Source organism: Stegodyphus dumicola, chromosome 2 (assembly GCF_044657685.1).
Source record: "Stegodyphus dumicola isolate Sdum_Otavi_A_Nest chromosome 2, ASM4465768v1".
Classification (NCBI taxonomy): domain Eukaryota; kingdom Metazoa; phylum Arthropoda; class Arachnida; order Araneae; family Eresidae; genus Stegodyphus; species Stegodyphus dumicola.
In genome coordinates, this window is record NC_140769.1 from 134,137,540 (window position 1) to 134,165,087 (window position 27,548).

A 27,548-nucleotide genomic window follows, 5' to 3' on the forward strand; every position below is an offset into this window, starting at 1 on the left:
AAGAAAAAATAATTTTTTATCACATGTGCCTGAAATTATTAAAATCGTAGGAGAATGGCGAAATTTAAGTCAAAATTATCAAGGAAAAAATCACAAACGTAATGTGAACACAAACGTGAATGTAATCACAAAAGGTGCAGTGGTGTTGAACTAGGGTACCTAAGCTCTAACTCCTACCCCAAATCGAGAAATTAATCTTTCCTAATTATATTGTGCAATTAACTATGCATGTATTTCGTTATAAGAGAGAAATGGCACAATTAAAAACTTTCTTCAATTACTATAAGTAAAGATACTGCTCGTATTAATTAATAATTAAGGAGGTATTATTTTTTTAATTCTAAGCTATGTGGTTAGAGCTGGGAGGTATTAATAGTTTTTTAGGCCAAAGAGGCGTTAGAACCCCGAAGGGCTATTAGTCTCAAACGGCCTTTTGCGTTGTTTCCCTTTCTGCGTTGGTTTACATTTCAAACTGTTGTCACCAAATGTATTATGTTTAAAGAAACTAAATAATGAAGAATTTGCATAAATGAAACATTCATTTACGCATTGCGAATTCTCGCACTGTGAATAAACAACGGTATCTAGAGCCATCAAATTTTGAATAAAGTAGTCCTCCAACCGAACCCTTGAAACCCGAATTTTGAATTTGTTTTATTATCTATTTCAAGTGTAAAATTTAACAAAATTTTGGATAAATAAACTCAAGGATTTCAAAGAGAGCAATGGCCACACTGTACGTAAAAAAAAAAAAAAAAAAAAAAAAAAAACTTTCCATCGCGCGAGACTGTGCATTGGAAATTCTAAATATATGCTCTTCTAAATATTTTCTGATACTCTTGTTGAATTGAATTTTATGGTTTAACTGCGAAGAACATGATATTTAATATATAAAGATAACACACAAAACGTTAAAAAAACGCCCCTTTGGGCGAAATATAAAATCTAAAAGCTTTCAGAGTTTTTTTTTTTTTTTTTTTTTTATTCTAAGCTATACAGTTCGAGCTGGTGGCGAGAATCTGAAATAAAAGGAGTTAGACTACAAGACAAGTACGAACCCTCAGTGCTGTTATTTGAAGGATTTACAAGAACAGAATAACATGGAAATAAAGAGCATTAAAGCTTAGAGAAATACAAAAGGTACAAAGCAGTACAATATAAGTATACAAACAGGTAAAAATACAAAATTCAATTACAAATTACATGTTGTAAATGTTTAGAATAGTCATGGGTGTATATTCAAGTTACATTGAAGTTGGAAAGGTCATTATATTTATAATCGCATATTTAGTGCAGCTATTAGCTGTTTAGCTTTCATGAAACCTTTTAGTAATGTTATAATAATGTATCCTAAGCTGGACGACGTTAAGTTCTTCGTGAATGCGGTTTTTCCGCACGTACCGGAGGAATTAAGTTATCTGGCGAAGAACATAGTTCTGAGCCTTTTGCAATTTTTTTCGATTTGGTCTGCAGGCATACGTCCGGACTGGACATGCATAACATAGCAAAGGACGCAGAATGGACTTATAAATGAGTAACTTATTATCTAAGGATAAAACACTGTTTCGAGCTATTAAAGGGAAGAGTTGATCTTTAAAATGTAATCATTCTTATACATAAGTTACTTAGAAACTTTTCAGACACAGCTAAATGGTATAAGTAAAACTTACCAAATGTAAGGTATTTTCAGAGTAGTTTCCTCCAACATCAGTGAAATTTTGCAAGCGAATTTTCCAAAAATTAAATGATTCAAACCATATATTGCTTGGAATAGATAAGAAACATAATTTTATAACTTCTTAGTCTCATCTCTGGACAAAAAACGATAGCCAAGTAAATTTCTTTTTAGATTAAATTCATTTTAGATTAAAATGGTAAAAGACCACATATAGCAGCATCAGAATATAATGGCTGTTTTATCACTTTGATGTGTTTTTGTTCAAGAAATTCGACCGTCAGTCTAACTGAATGAGAAGATGCATTATCGTGGTGAAGCATGAGTTACTAATAATTCAGGTCTTGGAGGATTTATGGAAGACAATTAGTGGTGAACTAGTCAGCTGTAACAGTTTCCTGATGTTTAACTTTATGGCTTTTACCTTTCGTACTTTTGAGGGATAGGGTAAACATTAATACTTCCTTGTATGAAGTAAAGGAAGTATTGTAATCACGAAAAATTTCGGGTATCATATTTTAACGAAAATGCCCATTTCAACCGCTCTCGAAACCATCTGACAAATGTTTTTGCGTGACATCTGTACGTAAGGAGAGAATAAAGCACTGTGTTTGCCAAAAAGGATTTTAAAATGGCTTTAAAATGGATTCAGAAGATATTTCTTGTTGTCGTCTGTACGTACGTATATATGTATCTCGAAACCTCAAGAACGAGTAGCCGTAGAACGTTGAAATTTTGTACATCGCATTGCTATAACATGCAGTTGTACACTTCCCCTTTTCGTAGCAATCGGCTGCACCAATCTTATGTAAATATATATGTATATTCCCACTTTGTTACCTGGCTCGGTGAGCTTAGTTTTTTATTCTTATATGTTGGTAAATAAGGCACGTTTTGCTTTAAAATGATTGAATTATGCAGTTTTTATGTTTCGATTAAGCTTTTATGTCTTCAGTTAATCTGCATGCGATAGGTGTAGAATTAACAGCAATTTAAAACTTTAAGTGGTGAGTTAAGCCTAAAGAACCGCCATTTGTCTACGATTGAAATTCACTAGAATGGTGAATTAAATCAGTTTCTGCACCTTCATTGTCTTTTTGTCGAGTCGGAGAAAAAATAAACTTTCATTTTTGTGCACCGAAATATTTGCCTTCTTGCCCGCTACCCGAAATGCTTGTTTTTGCATAGAAACTCTAATTTTAATTATAAAAATGACTTTTTTAACTGTTTTGACTGTATTTGGTGTTTTATATTTTTCATTATTTTACATTTTTTAATGAAGATGTTTTCAGTTTTTATGTATCTTTGTTATCGAAGGGAGAACTGAATAATTTCAATGAGAAATATATCTTTAATGAAATTTGAGGAAATAAATTTAAACAGAATGCAGCAAAAATTTGTATAATTTAATAGGTCATACAAGGATTTTTTTTTTCATTGCATTTGTATAATTTAATAGGTCATACAAGGATTTTTTTTTCATTGCATTTGTATAATTTAATAGGTCATACAAGGATTCGTTTTCTTTTCACTGGCTAGTGATCATCTTAAAAGACCCAGACTTTACCTTAATGTAATGGAGCTTCAAAAAAATTTATTAATAATTTATGGGTTTAGAAATAATGCGGTGACCACCATCGTTAAGTAACTTTAGGGATTCTTTACGGATACCGACATGCCTTATTTTTTGGTGTTATGTTAATTTATGGGTGAATAACAGTAAATTTAAATTAGAAGAATAATTTTATGTATACCCGCGGATATAATGTTAAGATTCTTCTATATCATTTTGTAGGTGCAGCGATTATGATTGGTTAATATTTTTCGTATAGCCGACACAACTTCTGGAGTACACCACAATACGGCTTGTATGTAGAATACGTATCTGTATTCGGGTATGTAGAATATCGGCATACCGGCCTGTATGTAGAATTCTGTACACCAGAATAAGGCTTGTGTATACCAGAATACTTCTGATATACACAACTTGGAACTGCAAAAGAAACTTCCTGTATATTGTTCATCCACGAAAGAATTTGGACTCTATAAAATTTTGTTAGTCATCCGAATACAGTGGCGCAAGTCCGAGCTTTATTTCCATATAATTGTAGACAGTGAAGGCATTTTCCTCGATTTAGTTCAGTTTTAGAATCATCGAAAATCATATTGCTTTGATAATGTGCAGACATAAAAAGAATTCAACCTGACAAATAATTGTTTAGCACATATTGTCTGCCCCTGTCTAAAGACTTTCAGAGTTATCTACGTATATGTTACTTCCGTACAATAAATCAGTGATTCTCAACTACTGTGCCGCGGAACTTTTGTGTGCCGCGAAATGTTAGAAATGTGTATAGTAAAAATTATAATGGGTTTCATTCTAGTATATGGTACACATGAGAAATGGCGAAATTCAGTTTTTAAGACATTAAGAAGCGCGCCAATTTTGGCATCCAAGCCGATTTTAGTACCGAATACTTCTGTATTTGAATTAACTTTGGTGTGGTGTGGTGTATTTAATTATGGCAAAGCACACAAGGGCTATCTGCCTAAAGGGAGGGATGCCTTTCGTGGAGGACTTTCTAAGGGAAACTGGCTCGTATACACGTTACACATGGGGAAAACCACGAAAACGCCCATGCAGCCAGCCCGTTCGCGGGATTCGAACCTCAGACCGAACTACCAGTGTTCAGCGTCTTTACCGCTCGGCCGCTGGTGGGCTCTGAATTAACTTTGAACGAAGAGGAAGAACTAATTTTGTTTTCTAATAATAGAGATTTAATTTTAAAATATTCGGAAGAATCAATTAATTCATTCTGAATTAATATTAGATGCGATTATCCTATGATGGCCAAAAATGCTTTAAAATATTATTACAGCTATCTATATCTTATTTGTGTGAATTCGGATTTTCAGTATTAACCAACATAAAAACAATAAAAAGGATCGAGACTGTTAAATGTAGAAGACAATATGAGAGTAGCTTTGTCATTTTTACGACCAAATATAAACGAAATTATCTAAAACATCAAGCTCAAATTTCTCATTAAAAGTATTCTTATTATTAACTTGTAATTAATCCCTTAATAAACGTACTGTTGGTTTTGTAGAACATATTATTTTATTTCACATTCAAAATTATTATCATAAACTATTTTACACAGTGTGTTATAGGTAAGTAAACAACTTTTAAACTTAACCCTTTTCTTTGTGTGTCGCCAAATTTTGAAATCTTTAAAAGTGTGCCGCGACAGAAAAGGTTGAGAATAACTGCAATAAATTCTTGAAATTCTGTTAATATCCTTATATATAATTTATAACTGGAAGACCCACGATTTTACTTTTAGTCACACGGTCAAGAATATCAAGAGAGTTTAAAAATTAAGTTTTGCTTTTTATCGCATTTGATTAAAATTGTTTAACATAAAAATCTGATGCTGCACCACTTGACTTCCTTGGATGGCCTTTTAAATTATACACATTTTTTGCTGCATTTCATTGAAACTTATTTCCACGAACTTCCTCAGAGATATATTTCTCACTCAAATAATTAAGTTCTCACTTGAAAATAAAAATGTGTTTTTAACATTGTCTATTACATACCTCCTACAGAATGTTTTCTTTAACGTAAAAATACATATATTTCTTCGTTGTTGGATATTACTATCCTTAAATAGTGTATTTTGATAACATTTCGTATTAAAATGAAAAAATACGAGCTTTCCTTCCCCTCTTGTTCCCCTCCCGTAACGTTTGAAAGCAAAATTCGAACGACCTTTATTGTATTAAAGTTGTGTGAAAAGGGGGCATTAATTAACTTATTTCACCACGAATTAGAATTGATATATTAATCCGATTATTTATTAAATTAAACAGAAGTTCTATGACATTTAAGATGATAGCGAAGCTTAGACAAATTACACGCATAACCGGCAGTCTTGATTTTATAGCATAAATGCCAGCTTTCAAGTATGTAAAACTGGGAAGCTCTCGCGCCAAACACGGAGCATCAGAGAGAAATTCTCATGCTACACGCCTTCGCCATTTCAGATGAGCTCCAAATTGGCTCCAAACTGTATAACGCTTGAATCAGACTATTCTACTGCTTATAATATAATATTACCATAACATTCTTAATTTTTATGTTCTTTGGATAATTTCATTTTGTAATTTTCTTATACTGTTAAAGTGAGAAAACCCTGAGTAGGAAAAGTTTGAATTTAATCAAAAAGCTTTTACGTTTTATATCACGTCCAAACGAGCTTCCCCCCATTTACAGATACATACACGTTTCTAGAGCATATGGGCTAATGCCACTTTGGGATAAAAATATAGAAAAACAGTATATCTTTAGAATTTCCTCAATACAATTTCGCATGCTGGAGATAAAAATGTTTTATTTCCTACAGTGTCGCCACTGCTGGCTCTGAAATTTTTGGGGTTTTTTAATAAAAAATTTGTTAAGGTTTTACAAACTATAAAATACACAAAAAACAAATTTCGAATTCCAAATTCGGGGTTCCAGGTGCCTATATGCGGGTGGAGGACTACGTTATTTAAAACGTGATGCCTCTAGGTATCGTTGTGCTTTTAGAATGCGAGAAACATACATACATTCATACAGATTCTTTATTATTTAATTTACTTAAATATAATACTGGGCGATAATATTTGGTGGCAACACTTTGAAAAGTCATTCAGCGCTTTTAGTGATTCAATGCAAAAGGCCGTTTCGAAACTAATAGCCCTTCTGGGCTAACGCCTCTTTAAGCTAATTAAGCTGAACAACACTACGGAGTGCGGGAACGAAATTTCGATAATTTAAGTTTCATTGATTCAATATAGTATACAGCTGAAATACATTTTCTTCAGTAAAAGCTAAATGTTAAAAACCGGGAGACCTGCAAATATCAGGAAAAACCGGGTTATTACGGAAGGGGTCCTGAAAAATTTGAATCTTCTTTCCCTAATTACAAGCTGCAGTAGCTTACTGTGTCATTGAAGCATACAGAAAAATGGGAAAGGTAACAGTTTGACAATTTTTTTATTAAAATTTCGATATCCTTCCAAGTAACGCATAAATACTCATTTATGCACTTTAAGAGTAACGCATTTTGTATAATTTCTAAATATTATTTTGCTGTTATGAATTAGTCCTAAATATTTAACTTCTTTTTTCGAGTTGAATTACTTAGTTATTGACTTTAATACGATTATTAATATATTTGAAATGGAGAAAATTTCAGTGAAAGTTCGTAGCATACAAAGAGAGAAATAATATAAAAATATTTTAGTGGTAGAAATAAGCAAAAGAGATTAATTAAAAAATAAATTAAACTTAAAATTAAAATATAGTATTAGATTTAAGACTTTTTTAGGCATAGAATTTCGTAAGATTTTGAAAAAATATGATTTTTACATGAACATTGAAGCAAGGAATTACACACCAGATATAACCAGAGAGAAAACATTTCCCATTATCACCAGTAGATGGCGTCACCTCCCAAACAGTTGCGGAATTTGTGAATAATCTCAAATCGTAATTGCTATCACTTAAAAAAAAAATGAATAAAACAAAACAAATTCCACTAAAACTGACTAACTAAAATAAATTCATAAAAAAAAACTCTCTCCGATAAGAATACATAGTAATATAAACATTACCAATAGCTTGCAAGATGTTTTCATTTCTTGAATTTCGATTTCATTTCGCCCGTTCTTATTGTTGATTTTTGCTACTCCCTATGCCCTGAAATCATTTAATGTTGCTGAAACTGCTGCCCGTGCCCTCTGCTACAGCTCTCAAGTTGTCGTCACCGTTCTGTCAGTTTTCCCATGGCAATGATATTCAGAGCCATCACAAGCGTTAGATATCCCCAGTTTCTTTAAGCTCTTCACTATATAAGTGTTTCATTAATGAGAGCGCGTGCCCCCAACATCCGCGAGCAATAATATAATAAGTACTACGAAAGCAATCACTACGTAAACGAATCCGTTTTAAAATTTAGGAGAGCTCGCTTTCTGAACGTTCTAACAATAGGAAAAATTATGTGAATACCTAATAAATTTTCAGGGCCATCTGATAAAGAAGCTAAGGCGGAAAATACGAGAGTAAATATGGTGCTTTTACTATGTGACATACTAATGAATTTTGAGAATGCTAATTTGCTAATATGTCGCTACCAGAGTTTAAACTGCGTCGGAGCGCACCAAAGCTCAGCTTCAGTACTTCTCAGTTTTTGGAATAAATCGTAATTCTAACTGAAGCCCTAAATAAAAAGGCTCCTGCGCTTCTTTTATGCAACTGAACAACAATTTCAGTAGAAATTTGATGTCAAAAATTTTATTTTTAGCAAAATTGTATTAAAGATCACTTATCAAATTTCAATTTATCTCTTTACATTTTATTAAATTTTAATTATTTAATTACTTAATTTTTTAATTATTAATAATTTATTAGTTATTTTATTTATTTATTTATTCTTTTTCCTCTTTCCTGACGGTCTTCTGTAGGGCTCCGGAACTACTAATTTTAGAAATTAAGCCCTGATCGCTCCAATTGATTCATATAATAAACAAGAACTCATCATTTAAAATGTATACAGTTCATCCGACAGCTGAGAGTTCCATGAAAATGCACGAAATTTTGTTTAGTGAAAAAAGAATTTCCACTGCGAGTAACTGATAAAGGTCCTTAATTAATAAAGGGATTAATTAGAATTCTTCAAATTCTTTTTGCAATAGAAATTTGCGGTAAATTAACAATGAATTTCAGAGTTTTACAGCTGAAGTTTTTATTTATTTTAGACATGAATAATATTTATTTTAGACATTTTAAATCTAATTTACAATTTTAATAATTTAAATTTTTAATATAACCTAAATCTACTTAAACATGAAGCTTCTTTTCCCCCCTCAACAGCAGTTACTTAAACGACTTCAAACTTCAAATTATGAATTTATAAAAATAAAACCAACGTAAATACGAACATCGGCTGAAAACGAAGCCCAGAAAGTGCTTGAAAGCCCATTTTAAATAATCTGATCCTTTTAGCAGCGGAACTAAGAGGTATAAAGTGATGCTCAAGTGTGTCATTCAGATTGCATTCTTGAATTTGCATGGAATTTATTTTAATTGCGATGGAAACACAATCGACTGAGTACGTCACAATGTCAATTCCAACCAAAATGCTGGATTTCCTAAAGGAAAAATAACTCTGAAGAAGACATAGAGGTTTTGTATTTCACAGTACAACACAGTTCTAATAATCTGGATTCCAAATTTCAGGGCTGCGTGAGATCTGGATAAGTGGTATTTATATCTTACACGGATATCAATATTTTCTTTCAGGGTCAAGTACTTTTAAAATTAGGCAAGAAACAATTTTGACTGGCATAGATTTCAATAAAACTCTGCCCATTTCGAAGGAAATAAGACACAGTTCCTCATTTTTAAGAGCAAAAATTTTTTAAATTTTTTTAAGACAAACATGAGGATATTTCTCCCAATGCATCAATTATTATTTCTATAAATGTTAAATCCTTTTTGTACTAATGTTATAGTTGTGAAATCATTATTTGGACTTGGAACCAAACGCACATAAAATGGCAAACACTTTTTGCTTATGAAGAGAAGCGTGCTTCTCTTCTATTTCAAATCAAGCTTGTTGTTAATTTATACATACGCTTCTAATCATTGGATTAAACAATACAGGAAAGTACAATTTTTTTAAAAAAAGTTATAAGATTAACGGGTAAACAGACACCAAATCATAAATGTTACTATCAGATGTGCATAATATTTATGACTGCATTTTAAAATTCAATATTAAAATGACATCAGCATTTTAAAATTCTATATTAAAATGACGTCATTTTTTATATAATTGGAATTCAAACATATGCCTTTATCCGTAATTTATAAAAACACAGTTCCTTTCCTAAAACCTGATACACTTATTATTTAGAGGAAATATCTCCAGTGAATAAAGAACTAACATTATTTGAAACAGTGTGTGGTCGTCGAGTATTTAATACATATCATCAGGACAAACTTTTAAAAACATTTTTCCCTAAACAAGTTGTTTCAGTATCTGTTAAAATCGATACACATAAAATCTAAGATTTTTTTAACTTCAATTTTAAAACCAGTACAAAATCCACCTCAGCCTAGGTTTGTTTTTTCTTCTCCCTAAACCTCGAAATCGATAGAATTTCATAGAAAATCGATAATTTTTAATTTTATCATTGGCATGTTTCTCTTTCCTATAAATTTCGTTACATCTTTTTAAATCAATAACTTTTGTTGAAATAAAATGCGATAAAGAACAAAATAACATTTCTTTGCATTATACTAAATACACAAAATATTCTAATGTTCTTAATTCCAACATAACAAATAACATTATAGTCGAAAGGGAATTTTTTGAAAAGACTTTAAAATATTCAATACACTTTCCAGATACACTCTAAAAGTAACTTATTCAATTATAGTAGATTAGTAATTCTATTGTAGAATCTTATTAATATTTCATAATGCAATATTTTCGCATGAAGGTAAATGTGATGTAAATTTGAGAAAACTAATAATCTCATTGACCTTCTAATGCAATAAAATAGTAAGGTATTCTACTGCAATAAGAAATACAATACGATAAAAAGTACAGCAGTTGCACAATATGCAAGTTTAGCGACGTAAGTTCATGCAGTGAATTCTATCCTTGAATCCCATTAGTTTGATTTGTACTGCATAAAAATAGTCCTGATGCAAATACAAAGAGTTCATAACGTTATTACTTTTCTAATGTCACAGACGTCGACGTTGAATGATTTACGTATTTGTCAAAAAATGTATTAAAATTTAACAAAAAAATTTTTATTTTACAAAAATAAAAAAAGCTAATATTTTGTAATAATGACAGTATAACAAAACATTTTTGTTTTTTAATTTTAACTCTTTGCTTTGAAATTTAATCCTTCATAAAAACGTAAAACTATTGTAAATTCTTATTTTACCTAACCTATCCTTTTTCAAATTTACTTGAAATTTTGGAAGTTCTTGTTTCATTTCTTATACTTTCAACAGAAATAAAATAATTAAAATAAATAATCAATAAATTAAATAACTATATATTGCAAGATTCCTGTATTTTAGCGGGCAATGTCATAAGATGTGATTATTTAAAGAGTTTTTAGGGCAGGTCTCTGTTTTCTTTTTATTTTTATTATACATGTTTTGTACATGCATGCATTATACTTGGATACACATACAAATACATACATACATGCATATACATACGAATATAACAATTTTATGTAGTATATTTATAAACAACTAACTTCAGCAAACCATATTCCTCATGAGAATTTCACAGCTATGTTTAGCAAAAAATCTCTGTCTCAAGAACTTGCAGTTGAAATGGAATAAAAGAAAGTCCAGTCTATTTGTCAGACTTCTAAAAGAATTTATTTTCACAGTCCTACAGAACACAGATTTTGGTAAAGGTTTTATGATGAAATACAAAAGAGAAATTTCATATGCATATATACTGCATATGTTTAAAAAAATTTAAAACGTATGTTCACGCTTTTGAATTAAAAAACATATGTGCATACTCATAAAATTTAAGAACAGGAAATAAAAGGGCTCAAAATAGAACACGTTTTCTTGTAACCTAACAAGACAGCATATAGAAATAATCTCATCCATTCAAATGATTTGAAAAAAAAAAAAAAAAAAAAAAAGATTTTATTTCGATGAGATGCGAATTGTAAATGAACAGAAAATTTTCGAAGTTCGAAGGGATTGTCACTTTATCGGAATATTTTCTTATTTTCTTACTATAATCTGGCAGAACGTTATAAATAGGATTAAAATATTTATTATTGATTAAAACTCGTATTTTAAGCCTTACCTCAACTCTGAAAATTTTCATGTTTTTTAGAAAAAGATCCTTTACCAAATAAAAATAATGAAAAATAAAACAGATTTCTCAAAAGCAATAGGAAAAAAAAAATATACTTATTATTTTTAGTTTTCTATATATATCTTTTATTCTTTTCATATATCTCTCTATAGATCTATAAATAGAGATATCTCTTTATATCCATGTATTGTTCTCTCTATATATTTCGCGCGCCACTGCAAAGTCATTAAGGTTTTTGGTGCTAAGAGACGTGAAAATGAGCAATGCCCTCGGCTGGGACTAACCTGTACCTCTCGAATACCGTTACACCACGAAGGCATGCAGAAAGGAGGGAGAAAATACCTTATCTTTTTCTTTATATATATGCAAACAGATGTGTTAAAAGCTGTGCCTATTAGAAAGACATTTTTATTAGTTACTAATGAATGCATACTGAATACAGTAAACACATCTTATTGTTTAATAAATAAGGCCTGAAAGGTGATAACAGCTGACGATGATGTAGTGATGTTATAAGGTATTTCTCTCGCCTTCTCTACATGCCTTCGTGGTGTTGTGGTCTGCACGCTGAGCGCGTATTCCAGAGGTCAATGGTTCGATTCCCGACGAAGTCGTTGCTCATTTTTCATCACTCCTGCTTCCAAACTAAATAACTAAACCTAATAACTCAACAATGTAACCCTTAGCACATGATGAAAACCCAACGAAAGTGCTTGAAGCATATTTTTTTTTACAAACCAAACAATTCTTTCCCAAGTAACTGCAAGCACAATTTTTATTACTTAAAACAATGTGCTTGAATAAATTTTAATTATATCAATTACACATATTATTAAGAATGAAATAGAGATTTACAATATTAAAAATATGTTTACTGTTTCAAATCGCTCGTAAGCAAATCGCAAATTTAAGCAGTTGATTAAATTCAAAAGATTAAGTAAATCTTATGTTTTGCTGAATGGCAACACTCTCAGAATTCAGCACTATGAAACAGGCGAGTGAAAGGTAAGTTAAATACCTTGTGCTTCGGCAGTTCCAACATGATATACAGACCAAAGGGTAATGCACTGGTACAATTTTTGCCAAGATTTCGATAAGAACATTTCTATCGAAATCTTGGCAAAACTATGTTATTAGATAATTTAGAGATGTTCGATTTGATCTTTATTTTAAGAGAAACTAAGCATTTGGCTTCCCGTTTCTAAAATTCTAAAAAATAAAAAGTGTTTTATAGCATATTGAATTTTAATCTGAAAAGTAAAGCTGCGTCCAAATAACATGAGATAAGTAAAACAATCCAAAGTCTTAGAATCATGAGAAGTGAAACAGAACTCTGTAAATTTAAGTGTGTGATACAGCAAAACTCTCTGTAGCACAGGTAAATATTAGTAAGAAGTAAGAGGATAGGAGCTGGATCCTTGGAATTATCAATTATTTTTTTATTCCCTCTTTGCAAATTTTTTGTATAATCTAAACATGTCATTTAATTATCTTATGTATATTGCAGCCTTGATAAGCGTTCAAAACTCTGCTCCTTTATGTTCGTTTTTCCATTTTTATCGAAATATTCGACAATCCTGGACATCACATCCCTTCACTAATGTTTACTAGTATATAAAATTGAATTTTTAACATGATAATTTCTCTTTCAGACGCATTCATTAAGCGGCGTAAAAGGAAGGTAGAAACGCGAGCGATAAAACGCCAATCTGGCGTACCTGCCGAAACTAGCACGTGATCAGAACAAGACGGTAGGTTGGTTCCACTTGACGAGGGATGCTCGAGTATGGGGGGTGTCAGAAGGAAAAGATTTTCTCTCTTCTCACCATCCCAGTTTCGTCCTTACGTTCCTCTCACTCTTCCGGAAGATTTGATGACATCACATCCGGTTCGGAAAGCCACATGAAACTGCGTAGGTTTGTCGATGTTTATGCGTGGATTTTTTGTTGTACACCGTTCGTTCATGGAAGTTTCACTTTAGAACGACTTCACGTACAAAGAATTTTTCCTTACATTGCAAGAAAAGGATATTTAAGAGTTTTAAATAATTTCGAAACTGAATTCTGTTTCGCGTGTGCTTTAACAATTTTCAAATTCCGGTTTAGCTTACAAAAAAAAACAGAAATTTATTATGAAAACAGAAATTTCATTTTAGTTTTAGCATTTTTTGTTTCAAAAAAATATTTTTCCTAAAGTATTTAAATATTTGTATTAGTTTAAGCATATTAGTTAAATGAAGTTACTTTACATAAAATATCAGTTAATATCAGTTTTCAAGTGTTCTTTTCCATAAAATATCAGTTTAAATTTAACAAATACCAGTTTTAAAAAATATCAGTTAAATGAAGGGGGAGACCATATCAAACCCCTCATAAAATGCATGACGATTCTTATTTGAAATCAACGCCATAAAGGATCCAGTTCTGTTAATTGCTAATAACATTATACATTCGATAATTCTGAATTTTTTCCGTTATCACAATTAAATATGTAATATTCTTCGAAGGTTTTTGTTGCTGAATTTTTTTACTTAACATTTAGATTTAGGGATTGACAATAATTGATAAAGATCTCTAAACACGCCCAATAAGAGGAGCAGAACCCTACGCAAAATATCATTAAACACTATTTCTGCCAGAATATTAGCCGCTGGCGAGAAATCAACAGTTGATAACTACAATAAATATTACGCAACAGCGTTATTTCTGCTGACTGTGTTGAATGTCTTTTTGACAAGTTTTACAAATTTTTAAGCAGTTAAAGTTACAAGTTGACAAGTTTTTTTTTTTTTTTTTTTTTTTACAAGTTTAAGTTACATTTTAATAAGTAAGTTTAAGTTACTTTTACAAGTTACAAGTTTTACAAGTTTTTTATGTAGTTAAACCTTTTTACAAGTTTTACTTTGTTACTTAAACGTTTGACTTGAACTGTAAAAGTTAAAAACACCGTTCAAGAAATTTACAACTTTGAGTAGCAGTGGGTCAAATTGAATTTACAAATACATATATTTGAAATTGCCGGCAGTCAGTCAACAGAAGGTTAGGTTAGGTTATTTAATTACGACAAAGCCTCGCGGGCTATCTGCCTAAGGGGAGGGATGATGGAGGACTTTCTAAGGGAAACTGGCTCGTATACACGTTACACATGGGGAAAACCACGAAAACACCCATGCAGCCAGGCCGTTCGCGGGATTCGAACCTCGAACACTACCAGTGTTCAGCGATTTTACCGCTCGGCCGCTGGTGGGCCCTCAGTCAACAGAAGGTAACTAAAATAAATTAACCTGCAACCAGGTAACAATAGCCTGTCTAAAAAAATCACCTAGATCTGTGCTAACGATTTCTGTACATAATTAATCTTAATCCAATGCCAAGATGAACTTAAAATGTGTATGATTTAGAAGACTAATAACTAACGCTAAGTATTAAAAAAGTCTGAAAGCTTTCAGATTTTATATTACGCCCAAACGTACGTTTTTAACGTTTTGTGTATTATCTTTATTTATTAAATATCATATTCTTCGCACTTCAACAATAAAACTCAATTCAACAGCAATATCGCAAAGTAATTTTAAAATGAACATACTTTTAGAAGTTTCGATACACAGTCTCGCGCACAGGAAATAATTTTTTTTTAGTCTAAAGGGGCAATTTGCCCAGATGGACTACTAATTCCGCTTTGGAATTTTGCGTTGATTCACTAAAAGCGTTCTTTCACTTTTCAAATTGTTGCCACCAAATATTATCACCCTATATTATGTTTAAAGAAATTAATTAATGAAGAATCCGCATAAATGTATGTATGTTTCTCGCATTGTGATAAAATAAAGGTACCTAGAGCTATCCAATTTTGAATATTGAACGTTTCCAACCGAATATGGGCATGTGGAAACCCAAATTTCAAATTTGCAATTTTTATTATCTATTTCAGATTTTGTAACAAATTTTTGATTAACAAACTCAAGGATTTCAAAGCGAGCAATGTAACGTTGTACAGAAAGTACATTTTTATCTCCAGCGCGCGCGACTGGGAATCGGAAATCCTAAAGGTACGCTCATTTTATATTTATTTTGCGATATTGCTGTTGAATTGAATTTCATAGTTGAAGCGCGAAGAACATGATATTTAATAAATAAAGGTAACATACAAAATGTTAAAACACATTTGGACGTAATTTAAAATCTAAAATCTTCCAAATTTTTTGTATTTCTTCCTCCTCCTCCTCGTACAATATTGCAACTGCTCGCTTTGAAATCGTTGAGTTTCTTAATCGAAAATTCGTTATGTAACAGAATTATTTAAGTGTAATTGAACTCTTTTATCCAACGCCATGAACTCATGAACTGTAACCGAACTATTTTATTTAAACGCCATCTAGTGGCGATATGAAAAAACGTCAGTCGACCTCCAGCCGCCATGATGATAGTTTACTATGTCTCTGTTATTCTAATGTTTGATGTTCCATTTGGTATATGTTTCATTTTTATGTATATTTCTTTTGTTTGTTACCGTTCCTGTGTGGTCTGTTAATAAATCCTTTTAAAGCTAGCCGGCATTAGTGTCTCTTGAGGAACAGCTGCATCACAGTTAAAGTTTTACAAAATTTGAAATAGATAATAAAACAAATTTCAAATTTTGGCTTCCAGATGGTCATATTCGAGTGGAGGACTACGTTATTCAAAATCTGATGTCTCTAGGTACCGTTGCATTTTTGACAGTGCGTGAAACATACAAATATTCATGCAGATTATTTAATTTGTGTAAATATAATGCAAGGCTGTAATATTTGGTGGCGACAATTTGAAAAGTTAAACGCCGTTTATAGCGAACCAACGCAAAATGCCTAAACGAAATTAATAGCCCTTTTGGGCTTATCTGTTAAAACATTTATAGTAGTTTGATGAGACTGAACCCGCTGCCTACTGCACTACCGAGGCTCATAGTAGCCTGATATATATTTTTTTCATTTACGAAAGTGACTTTTTAAATGGCCCTCAATCGATATGGCGGCTAACAAAGTAAGCTCCTCTATTTATCTTGCTATGACATTCCATGAGCAACGTCGTCGATGTCGATATGGCAATATATTCGATGATTCTGAATATTTCTAGTGAGTATCTTACTGCTAAAAGTCCACTAGAGGTTGAATGAATAAGACAGCTGAATACTGGTATTTCCACCCAGGTTCAAATATTGGAAAAAGGATTGGCTGCATGAACGTTTTTATATTTTACTTGTTAACATGAATTCGGCATAATTTCTCTTAAAATCTTACCGTGACGGTTTTCCTCCTGTGACAAATAGCCCTCGTGTGCCTTGTTTTAATTATAATTACAAGCATCCAATCCTACTCGTTAAGTGCTCCTGTGTAATAAAAACATATCTTTTGATCGAGGATTAAAAGCGATCATGATCTCAATAGGAGAACTGGAGCACTTGACTAGCCGCTCAAACGGTATAGTGTTTAGGGAAGTAAACCGCTGAGTTGGCTTCTGACCCAGGTATAGATATATCCATGCAGACCAACTCAGCGGGAGTCAACCACTAGCTGCCAGGCCGCAGCCCTGGGTAGCACCAGTTGAACAGACGATATTTATAAAATGCAAAAAAAGAAATATACATGTGCATACAAGGCACTTGAAGAAGAGTACAATTAAAATATACACTATATACATATAAATAACAACTCAGATACAGATATATACACACTTACATATATATGTATTCCGAAACATATTACATATATATGTATTCATACTTTCAATATTCATATATACATCTATACATATACTTTATCATGATAATTAAAGTTTACATGAAGCATGCCATTGAGGTACGCGTGATCCTTAGTATAAATTAGGTACCAGTGGTTAGAGAAGCGTGACTGCGATACCGAAGGGCCTGGGTTCGAATCCCGGAGAAAGCATGGATGTAAAATTGTCTGTCCCTTCATAGGAGGTATCGGTGGCCGCCTATTTAGGTGCCTCCACAATAATGTGGCTACCACCTCTGTCCTTAGTAGTGGCCAATGCCGTTATAGACAGGAGCCTGCCATTGGGGAGAATAACAAGTTCTTGACATAAATAATTAGTAAAACAACAAGATTTTTTTTAGGTTAATTTCATTTAGATATCGTCCATTAGAATTGAAGTTCCTTCTACTATTACATAAATTTTCCCTTTTCGAACAAAAAGAACATTTCTACTTACCGAAACGAAAACTGACACGCAAACGTTACTAACAAACTGAATGTTTTATCACAGCTTAATTAATTCTTTATGATACATCTCAGTATAAAACACATCTCAGTCCGGTTTAAAATACGTGTGTATATTTATTAATATTTACAACATTACCTTAAAATCAAATCAAGAATTTCTATGTTCCGCCTTAGGCCTGAAAACTTATTACATTCCAACCTTGTTACTAAATTGGCAAAATGTACAGCCATTATATTTAGAATCTTTTGATAATATATTTTGGCATTTCGGTGAAGAATATAAAGAAAAGTGCCCTTTCAACAAAACAAAATAATCCAAATAATGTAGTTTTTTAAATAGAAATTATCGTACTTTTATCTATACCTCATTCTTCAATAGCGAAGGTAAAAAAAAAAAAAAAAAAAACTGAAAGCTTTCAGATTTTACACTACGCTCAAAGGGGCGTTTTATTAACGTTTCGTGGGTTACCTTTATTTATTAAATATCATGTTCTTCTCACTTACACCATAAAATTTACTTCAACAGCAATATCGCAAAATAATTTCAAAATGATCATATCTTTAGAATTACCGATAAACAGTCTCGCGAGCTGGAGATAAAAATGCTTTTTCTTTTTCGTACAATATTGCCATTGCTTGCTTTGAAATCGTTGAGTTGTTAATCAAAATTCGTTAAAGTGTTACAAATTATAAAACAGATAATGAAAACAAATTCCAAATTAGGGCTTCCAAATGCCCCTATTCTGGTTGTCGTTTTATCTCAATGCGAGAAACATAGGTGCATTTATGCAGATTTTTCATTATTTAATTTCTTTAAATATAATACAGAGCTGTAATATTTGGTGGCAACAGTTTGAAAAGTGAACCGACATTTAAAGTTTTCAATGCAAAATGCCAAAACGAAATTAATAGCCCTTCCGAGTTAACGTCTTTTGGGCTATACCATCATATTACGCCGAAATAACGAAATAAAAGGAAAACGATCTCGTAACGATTATCGTCTAAAATAGAAACAATGCAGAGAGAAAGATTTTGGATCTTGGCTGTTGTTTACAAGAAGAAAAGAAACTACATTTTTGCAAAAGCTACCTATATTTTGCCAATGGGGATCAGATATTTTATTTTGTTACTTTTGAAACGACGAGATATTGAATCTTAAAGTTGTTTACAAGAGAATCGAATAAACCAAGTTATTGTTTATTTATTGTTGCACGGGATAAAAGTAATATGTTTTTGCTTCTTATCTATAATTATGTGAAATACATCAGTTCCTTTGCTACCTATGGTAATGAAGAATTCAACCTTAGTTACTGCGCATTAATTACTTACTGATATGCATAATAATAGCTATGTGTGGGATATATACTACATTTTGTCGAGTAATAATTGTAAAATGTTTTCGCATCTTTCATATAATAAGACGAAATAAAAAGCAATACGCGTTAATAAAATACCGCACAGTTCCGCACATTATATTCTACACAGTGTGTTGCCACAGTTCGCTTTGAAATCCTTGAGTTTTTTAATCAGAAATTCATTAAAGTTTACAAAATATGAAACAGATAATAAAACGAATTCCATATTCAAAATTCGGGCTTCCATGGGTGGAGGAATACGTTATTCAAAATTTGATGTCATTATATGTACCGTTGTGTTTTTACAGTGCGAGAAACATACATACATTCATTCAGATTCGCCATTATTTAATTTATTTAAATATAATACAGGGCGATAGTATTTGATGGCAACAATTTAAGAAATAATTCGCCATTTATAGTGAGACGCAACGAAATGCCGTTTTGAGACTAATAGCCGTTCTGGGATAACGTCCCTTTGGGCTAAAAGGTAGGTTTCACAATTTTAATCTACTACTTAGCTTTTATTTCGACTTTTGCTTTATACATTCCAGTTCTACCTGTTTCTATTTAACTCAACCTTGCCTAGGAAGTATACAAATTCGGCTAATACTTAAGTAGACTTCGATGCCTCTCTAGCAATAAACAGCAAAGGATGTCTTCTTGTGCTAGTTCTCACAAACTTTTGAAACTGCGCTCTCCTTGTCAGAAGTTTAGTTAATTGACAAGAACAAGAACTAATATCTTGCCTGTAGCGGGCTACAGAAAAGATCTACATACTAACATCTCGCTACATCAATTTACTAGTTGCAACGTATATTTGGGGAACGTTTAGGTAATTATCTTTAGTAATTAACTGTCTCTTTGGCAAAATTACGAAAGTATTAAAAATAAATATTAAATTCTGTTATAAACATATTCTTAGCTTGCAGTAAATTTTTTGTCAATTTCTTCAGAATATTTCAGGTGTAAATTAGTTTTATGTATACAAGCCTTAGATGTCCATTAAATATTTCAGTTTTATTTTATTACACTTCGAAGAAAATATATTATTTTGGATTATTATATAAAACCAGTCCCTGAGGGGGGGGGAACCGTAGAGAAAATTGCGCTTAGGAAATCGATGAATGACATGCATAAAAAAGAAGCGTTGGTAAGTGTTGCAAATGTGCAATGTATAAGACTTTCATTTTATCCTCTACGTGCTGCATGTGGTCGAATTTCAGAGTACGGCAAGTTTGTCTCTCAAACTGACCCAGTCTGTTAACGAATAATAAAAAGACAGATTTAAAAAAGATAGACGAACTTATTAATAATTTAAACCTTTTATTTAACGTCTTAAGTGGCATATCTAATTATTATGAATTAAAACATATTTTATTTATAATATATATTTCAAATGATAAATTTTATAAACATTTAAAGCTTTATTGTGCTCAGTAAAAATGTTTCTAACACCACATTTTCTGTTAGAAGCATAATAACGAACTCTTCTTTGAGATGTTCCATAAGTTTAAGATTTCAAATTGCATTTTTTATTTATTATTATTAGTATAATTACCAGAAAGGGCCGTTAGATTGAAAGGGATATTAGTCTCAAAACAGCATTTTAGCATTTTGCGTCCTTTCACTTTCTGCGTTGGTCCACGTTTCAAACTATCGCCACCAAATATCATCGCCCTGTATTATATTTAATAAAATTAAATAATGAAGAATCTGCATGAATCTAAAAACAAAAGGTACCTAGACCCATCACATTCTGAATAACGTAGTCCTCCAACCGAACATGGGCACTTGAATGCCCAAATTTTGAATTTATTTTATTATCCATTTAAAATTTTGTAAAATTCTAACGAATTTTTGATTAGCAAACTCAGCGATATCAAAGCGAGCAATGGCAACACTGCACGGGGGGAAAAAAAAATTATCTCGAGCGCGCGAGACTGCGTATCGGAAATTCTACAGATACGCTGTTTTGCTCCTTTTAAATATTTTGTGATATTGCTGTTCAACTGACTTGTTTCTGGTTTATGTGCCAAGAACTTGGTATTTAATAAATAAAGGTGTAAAGACATTAGGATATTTCGAAACAGGAGATGTAAAAAAAATGAGCAACGCCTTCGCCGGGACTCAAACCACGGGCCTCTCGAATACTCTTGCAAACAACTACACCACGAAGACATGCTAAGAAGGCTGGAGAAATACCTTATAAAGGTTATAAGATTCTCACTAGTGTAAATCTCAGTTACTATAGAAAGTGACTAATCTTAAGAACTAGTTAGCGAATAATCGCTTAAGGTCGTGTGACAAGGAACAACACAACAAGATGGAAGGGTAACTAACCCTTTATTATTTCAATAAGATTTAACAAAACTCCGTCTTGGAGTGTACAATCAAAGCGGACACTTGGGCTTGAACTTAAGAGACTAAAAATTAAACTAACTAGAGAAATATAGCCGAAGCTATCAAGATTCTGGACTAGCTGGCCCCTCAACTCTATTTGACTACGAAGCTTATCAGGGGCCTGAGTACGGCCGAGCGTAATAACAGCTTTGAGAGAGAGAGATTGGCCAAAAAGTAGACGCGCGTAAATCAGAAACTCTGATTCTCTCTCTCTCTAAGACAAAGAACTTCGCGGTTAAATACCGCTCTTCCTCATTATGTATTCAGACGTGATTGTAAAACTACGTTCTGGTCCGAAGTAGTAAGTTGAAGTTAAGAATTTGACAGGAAAGGAACTTTAACTTAAAATTTAACTGTTAATAAAATTAACATACTCCTTACAGGTTAACACACAAAACGTTAAAAAAAAAAAAAAAAAAAAAAAAAAAAAAAAAAAAAAAAAAAAACCCTTTTAGGCGTAATATAAGACCTGAAAGCTTTCAGATTTTCTGTTTTTTATTATTATTATTCAAATAGTTTTGTTACAAAACCTTCTGTGTGCTATAATCGTCAACAGTTATGTTTGCTACCTATATATTCATAAACTAACTACTTTTAATATTAATAATGTACACCCTGATAGTAAAGTAATAATAAACAAAAGGCCTTATTTTCTGCATTGTCAGATTTAAAGAGGAGGGAAAACACAATTTTTATTACTGTTTACGGAAGGCGATAAACTTCAATACAAGCAATAACATGCTTAATATGTTACACCCGTTGCTCACTGTTAAGAGAAAGTAAGATGTTATAACCAACTCTGTCACGCATAAGAAACTCCATGAAATGCGACAGACCCGGGTTCAATCCCAAAAAATGTGCGCATTTGCAAGGAAGGGCCGTTAGTGACAGATGAACAACCGCATTATGACGCCCGGATCCTCGTGTGTGTGTGTTTCCTACACCGACAGCAGAAGGAAAACGGGTACGCGGATCTCGAGCCTCCGCTCGTCCCATCCATCTTCGTTGCCATAGCAACCGTCTGGACCGGAGCAATGATGGCAATGGATGGCGCAGAAAAGAAAGAAAGAAAGAAAAACGTACTCAGATGCGATAAATGGAGTGCCATCTCCCGATAAGCGACTCAGGTACCTACTAAAGAAGGGGGCAGGATTTTGTTTACGCCATTATTAAATACAAGATGCTTTCGATCCCGATCTTCATCTTCCGTGAAGATATTTCCGCCAGCTTTCATGCATGCATCTGATATATATGTTCACCCTTTTTGGTTTGGGCGTGCGTGAATGAAGGGTTAGTTTAAACGTGGAAACTGCAACCGAAAAAATATGTCTCTTTTTCAATTATTATAATAAAAAAAAATAATAATGCCCTTTTTTAAAAATTCAGAAGCGTTAAATGAATTACTCAAAACTTTCTACAAAATTTAAAAATATAAACTCAAATTCTATGAAATACATGTAAAAATGCAATGCTATATTAAAAGATTAAAACTACTATTTATCATTATTATTAGCCCAAAGAACGTTAGCCCAGAAGGGATATTATTTTCCTTTTGGCATCTTGCTTGGAATCATTGCTAAAGGCGTATCACTTTTCAAATTGTTGCCACCAAATTTTAGAATACTGAATAATAAAGAAATAATAATAATAAAGAAATTTAATTATGAAGAACCTGCATGAATGTATGTATGTTTCTCGTACTATGATAAAACAACGGCAACTAGAGCCATCCAATTGTAAATAACGTAATCCTCCAACCGAATATGGGCATCTGGAAGCCCTAATTTGGATTTTGTTTTATCATCTATTTCAAATTTTGTAAAATTATAATGAAGTTTTGATTTACAAACTCAACGATTTTAAAACGAGCAATAGTAACGTTGTACAGAAAAATATTTTTATCTCCAGCGCACGAGACTGTATATCGGAAATTCTTATTATTTTGCTTATTATTATAAATTATTTTGCGATATTTCTGTTGAATTTAATTTTGTGGTTTGAGTGTGAAGAACATGATATTTAATAAATACAGGTAATAAAGAAAGCACCTTTGATCGTAATATAAAATATGAAAGCTTTTAGATTTTTTCTATTATTATTATTATCATTAATTATTATTATTAGCGCATTAACATTACATTGTAAGAAAAAAACAAATTAGTATTGCGTAGTTAGAAAGATATCTTTCTGTTTTTGCAATCTACTCGAAGTAAACTTTTATAATTAGTAATCAATACGCACACACATACACACACGCACACGCACACACACTGATCTCAAAATATAATTATTTCTTGTATAAAAGTTTTACACTACCAATACACTTAGCTAGGGTTTATGCAAAATAGTTGGAGCTATCATCTCTTTATGGCTCTAGAAGTAAATATTGCACAGTGTTTCGAGAGAAACACATTTTATATCTAGCATATGATATCAGAAAGGCTTGTACCTTATGATGTAGAGAAAAAGTAGTAAGAAGCAAAATAAGTGATTCACATAGATCTGGACACAATACGTTATTCGTACTTATCTCTTGATGTATACAACATAACGTTTCCTATACAAGGAAATTATGCTTAAATATAGGTCAAACATTATTCATAATTTTATAATTACTCAACACTGACAATCCTACTACATATGTTACTATTATTATTTATAAGGTAAAACAATCTAATCCTGACAGGCTTGAAAATATTCGAAATTCGTAAACTCGAAATTTCTCACATTTTTTTCGTCATTTGACTCTTCTGAATCTCAGTAGTCGGAATTTCATTGCGACTATTAGTGAAATGAATTATTGTTCCATATCTAAAAACAAAGTAATTTTTTCACAAATTATTTTCAAGATTTATTACAAATTGTTTACTGGTTATTGTGATTTTTATAATATATTTATTAACAGTCATCTGCTGAAGTAATTGCTATAAATCGGTATTTTATAGTCTTAAATAGTCATAGAAAATTTTCTTTAAGCATTATCCCATAGAGATATAATTAATGAAAATTATTATTTGTTAAAAAAAATCTCGAAATCATTTTGCGAAAAATTGTTTCCAGGTATACCTCTGAGAGATCATTTTGCCCTCTAACTTAGTACATTTAAATAAGAGCACAATTAAAAAAACATAGCTATTGAATAAATTAATACCTCAGATTTAATTCGAACTTTTCGATTAGACAGCATGTTTTTTTAAATGGCTGCATGGGTGTTTTCGTGGTTTTCTCCCTATGTAACGTGTATACGAGTCATTTCCATTAGAAAGTCCTCCACGAAGGCATCTCTTTTGTTTCGGATATAGCTCAAGTGGGCTTTTCCATAATCAGCTTAACCGAAACCATTTTACGAAGTATGAGCAAGCAGTTTTATTGACGCCTCCAAAGCTTGTCAGAAGTCCTGACGATATATGTAGATCAGTAAATAATACCTTCATTATTCCAATGGGACAATTAAAATAATGAAATAATTCATGTTAAGTATGCATGCAGTTAGCTATTTATATCTTGCTTTTTTAGTCGCTTTGAATCAAATCTGAGTTTGGACATTTTGAGAGTTTTGCCTTTCAACAGAGGAAAATAAAAGAGGGAAACCAGCATTGTAACTAATGAATATTTTAATAAAATCTGTTATTTACAATTTACCAATTAAAATTATTTCATGAAATATCTATATTTAAGACAAATAAAATAGAATTGAATTAGTCCTTACAGAATATAATTATTGAAAAGAATCATAAAAGTGATTTTGATCGCTTTTAATGTTAACAACCATATTCTATGTGCACACATATTCAGAAATAAATTTTAAATAAATGAAACTGATATGAATTAATCCCTACTTTTGGGTAGATAAAACATACTGTATGATATTAAACGCATATCGTATGCCAAAAAGGAAAATAATTTTCTACTAAAGAAAGAATCGTATAAACTAAGCTTGAAACTCATCTCGAACTCAAAACGAAAGACAATGTTCTCGTCTCACATCTTTTTCTGGAGCTTCGCTTTTTCACAATCCATCTTAGCTTCTCTCAGATCTCGACAAATGAATCACGCAAACATTACCAGTTATTTCCATAAAAGAAGTTGCTTAAATAAGCAGTTTTTTAAAGCAGTAGCATGTAGTGTGTTTTGTGTAAGTGATATTTCGCTTTTAATATAAACAATCCGAGACGAAATGCTTGTATTCAAAGTTCAAACGTTGCAGCAATTCACGTACACGCGAATGAAAATATCATCCGATTCTTAATATGGAAGTTCTGTTCATATTCTAGAGATGAATAAAATAAGAGACTTTGCACTGCTCGAAGTGCAGTCAGGAATTTGAACTCAAACAGCGCGAAAGGGAACATGGGTGCCGATGTTCTCCAAGATCATTTGCGAAGGCGCTTTCAATTCTTTATTCAGCATAAATTCTATGTTCTATTAAAACGCGTCAAGTAGTTTGCTGTATTGCTTGAACTGAAATTAGGAATATTAATTTTTGCTAAAATTCAATATTGATGATTAAAAAAACTCATATAATTTGCACTATTTTAAGCAACTTTTCGATACTGTACAAAGCTCTAAGTTAATAATGAAAAATAAAAATTTTTTATTGATAATGGGGGAATATTTTGGGACCAAAGCTTTAGGTGCAATGACCTAAGGGATAAAAATAACGTAGGGTATTAAAAGATGAACTTGCAATTTATTATCGACTTCTTCACTGTGTGACCTTGTGGTATAACAGATAGTACGTTCAGCTAACATATAAGTAAGCTTGTGTTTCAAATCCTGGTGAAGCATAGCTAGATTTTTCACGTTTCTCGATCCGATTGCTAGCTAAGTTAATAGCTTCTTCTATTGTAGTGAAAGATAGCTTACCATGCTGCTTGTTTCTGTCAAAGGCCACAGCAACTCCTAGGCCATTTGCTTTTCAATGACGATAAGGGACTTTATCACGACTATTTGAAGAACACAACAAAGTGTTTTGCTTGAGAGAAATGTTTTCGTAATAGTATAAGAGAGGACGCTTATATGCTAACATTATTGTGGGGACAAAATCGACTTTTTTTAGTTGTACATTTTAGCTTTAATTGTAACTAAGCAGAAATGAACTTTTAATTTATGACTTTGGCCCGCATGCTTATTGTAACCACGGTGATAACTCGGAGAGACAGCAGAAATACCGTTAGAGAAGCATAGCTTGAAAAATACTTCAGCAGCAGATTTAATAAAGAGCTAATAAATAATATAAAAATGTCAAACAGACATATGTATTTAAAAATTCAAGAAAATATTTCTTTTGCCGGGAACAAGTCAAATGAAAATACATCCCCGATCAAATTTCTAATATTGATTTATGCAAATATTAGTGTATATTATCATACTTACACATATGATAAAAATTTTTACCTATAAAAAATTTTATTGAAAAATGCCCACAAATATAAGAAATGAAAAAATGTGCTGAATAGAACGTTATAAACAAAATGTACCTACTAATAACGTGGAGTTAAATATTTAGCCTTTTGTATTCCAGGGAAATAAAGCATATCAAGAAATATAACTCTGTTTATATAATAATAGTATGCATTATGAAAAAGCACCAAAGAAAGTAAAAAAATGCTTTGCTTTTTTATATCAAATTATAAAATTGACATTGAGAAAATTTAACAGGCGTTAAAATGTTATAAGGTATTTCTCACGCCTTCTTAGCATGCCTTCGTAGTGTAGCGGTCAGCACGTTCGGCACTTATTCGAGAGGCCCGTGGTTCGAGTCCCGGCGAAGGCGTTGCCCATTTTTCATCTCTCCTTGCTTCAAAAATACCTAATGTCTCTACAATGTGATGAAAGTAAGTTGTCTCAATATGGATTAGAAATAAGGAGGTTAAGTAAAAAAAATAACCTGTTTCTGTTATATTGTATTTCTACCGCCTTCTAACATGCCTTCGTTCTGTAATGGTCAGCACACTCTGGGCGTATTC

General features: G+C 31.9%; 1 protein-coding gene and 1 non-coding gene across 6 annotated transcripts in view; one reads left to right on the plus strand and one right to left on the minus strand.

Moving 5' to 3' along the window:
• Window positions 1-27,548, minus strand: part of Ca-beta (Calcium channel protein beta subunit) — a 392,782-nt gene that overhangs the window by 112,587 nt on the left and 252,647 nt on the right. The window lies entirely within an intron of this gene.
• On the plus strand, window positions 27,283-27,355 carry TRNAK-CUU (transfer RNA lysine (anticodon CUU)). Its single transcript has one exon. It is a non-coding gene; the product is annotated as a tRNA-Lys (tRNA).